This window comes from Schistocerca serialis, chromosome 3 (genome assembly GCF_023864345.2).
Source record: "Schistocerca serialis cubense isolate TAMUIC-IGC-003099 chromosome 3, iqSchSeri2.2, whole genome shotgun sequence".
NCBI classification, from domain to species: domain Eukaryota; kingdom Metazoa; phylum Arthropoda; class Insecta; order Orthoptera; family Acrididae; genus Schistocerca; species Schistocerca serialis.
The window spans coordinates 955,673,755-955,675,750 of NC_064640.1; the positions used below are offsets into that span (position 1 = coordinate 955,673,755).

At 41.5% G+C, this 1,996-nt stretch overlaps 1 non-coding gene across 1 annotated transcript; it reads left to right on the top strand.

Annotated features, from left to right (window-relative positions):
* Positions 1–1,248: 1,248 nt before the first annotated feature.
* Trnat-ugu (transfer RNA threonine (anticodon UGU)) lies at positions 1,249–1,322 on the top strand. The gene has a single exon. It is a non-coding gene; the product is annotated as a tRNA-Thr (tRNA).
* Positions 1,323–1,996: the final 674 nt, after the last annotated feature.

Consider the following 1,996-nt stretch of genomic DNA (forward strand, 5'->3'; position numbering starts at 1 on the left):
ATGCGAATGCTGGCTTAGTTTCTGTGAAAAGGCCACTTCCACGTTGTCGCTCCATCTGAGCTTGTCATTTCTGTCTTATTACCTCGTCGTGTCATTGAGTCGTTGACGGGACGTTAAACACTCATCTCCCTTCCGTCGGGTCAAGGCCTTCTGGAAATAGTAATCTTAGGCAATTTTCAGGCGCTGTTGACTTTTTTCTCGTGCTCATTCGCAGTACATTCGTATACTTTAACTATCATTTTTCGTCTACGGAGGCTAGTTTTATAATGTCAAATGCTGACGTATATCCTAATAGTAAGACACGACGGTGTTAGATATTTATTATCACTATAGATAAGGGGCAGTCGAATGAAAACGAGACGGATGCAAAAAGTAAATCAATATTATTTCAAAAGTAATTGCCGTAGCTGTCAATACATTTATCCCACTGTGAGACAAGACGATCAGTGCCTAAGTGGAAAAATGTTTGTGGTTGCATAGGGAACCGTGATTGTACCCAGGAATGTACCTCTCCTTCCGAATCAAATCGACGGCCGCGAATGTTTTCTTCGGGGCTCCAAAAATATGGAAACGATATGGGGGCAGGTTGGGACTGTATGAAGAATGTGTAAGGGCCTGCCAGCGAAACTTCTGCATCGTATCATGGCAACACTTGGGCCCTTGTTGTTCTTTATGCTTACACAGTCGTACACAATCTGTCTCATCATTAACCACGTAATTTATCACAACACTAATTACTGGAGCGCACCCGCCCGTATTTAATTGAAACTAAAACAAAGTATATGAAGATAGCAACTCTTCTCTAAAGAAAAGATATCATTGATGACCGTGCAGCTTCTGTAGAATAAATGATAATTAATTGAAACCCTCAGCTGCCGACAGGTGTTGTTGACATACCTTGCTGGGGACAGCTGAACATGCATGCCTCGACCGGGACTCGAATCCAGGACCTCCTGCTTACATGGCAGACGCTCTATCCATCTGAGCCACCGACAACACAGATGAAGAGAGTTACTATCTTCATATATAGTCAGAAGGCTACCCGGCCATTTACCTTCGTCTGTGCGAGTGCGCACAGGTTGCCCGAAGTCTTACGGGAATCGTCAACTTAAGTGGGCGCGAGTAACGAGTGGATGGGTAAAGTATCTATTAGGAACATTACGTATGTAGATTGCGGACAGTTGGGAATGTGGGTCTCACGGGAAGCGTGCTAGGGGTAAGTCCCTGCAGTCGCGCTATTCATCTGTGTCCTCGATGGCTCAGATGGATAGAGCGTCTGCCATGTAAGCAGGAGATCCCGGGTTCGAGTCCCGGTCGGGGCACGCATTTTCAGATTTCCCCATCTAGGTATGTAAACAACACCTGTCGGCAGCTCTAGGTTCCAATTAATTATCAATTAAAACAAAGTAGTTCAAATGTATATGGGAGTATAGAATGCTGAATACGTTGATGTGACACGTAGATACAGCGTGTCAAGGTGATGCAGCTTATATCACTGTTTAATTAAATTAAAGGGATAATTCAGATTAAAACCTTCGTTGCTAAAATGCTATATAAAACAAAGTAGAATAAAATCTGTGTGAAGAGACTGGAAAAGGAAATGCTCTATTTCAATGGTATTGTTAACAATGCTTTACAGATACTGGTGCATATAGTACAATAAATCGGTTTGAGTACGGGAAAGAGATACAGTATTGTAGGTAGCTGTTTAGATTACATTGTTTTCATTTTGTGGCACTGTAGGATCCATAGGACTCCATTTTTTTAATTTTTTTGCGGAATAGCATGACACAAATATGCAATTTTTTGTTGTTTAGGATGACGTGGAGAGTTAAAAATGGTGGCATCTGCGGTGACAGATTTTCTATAAATATTAAATTGATGTTTCTGGCTTTTATTATACGAGGGTTGGAACTTTAATAGTGACAACTATTTATTTACAGCTCGTACAAAATAGATATGTGTTTCAACGTTTTACTGACCTTCGAAGTAGTCT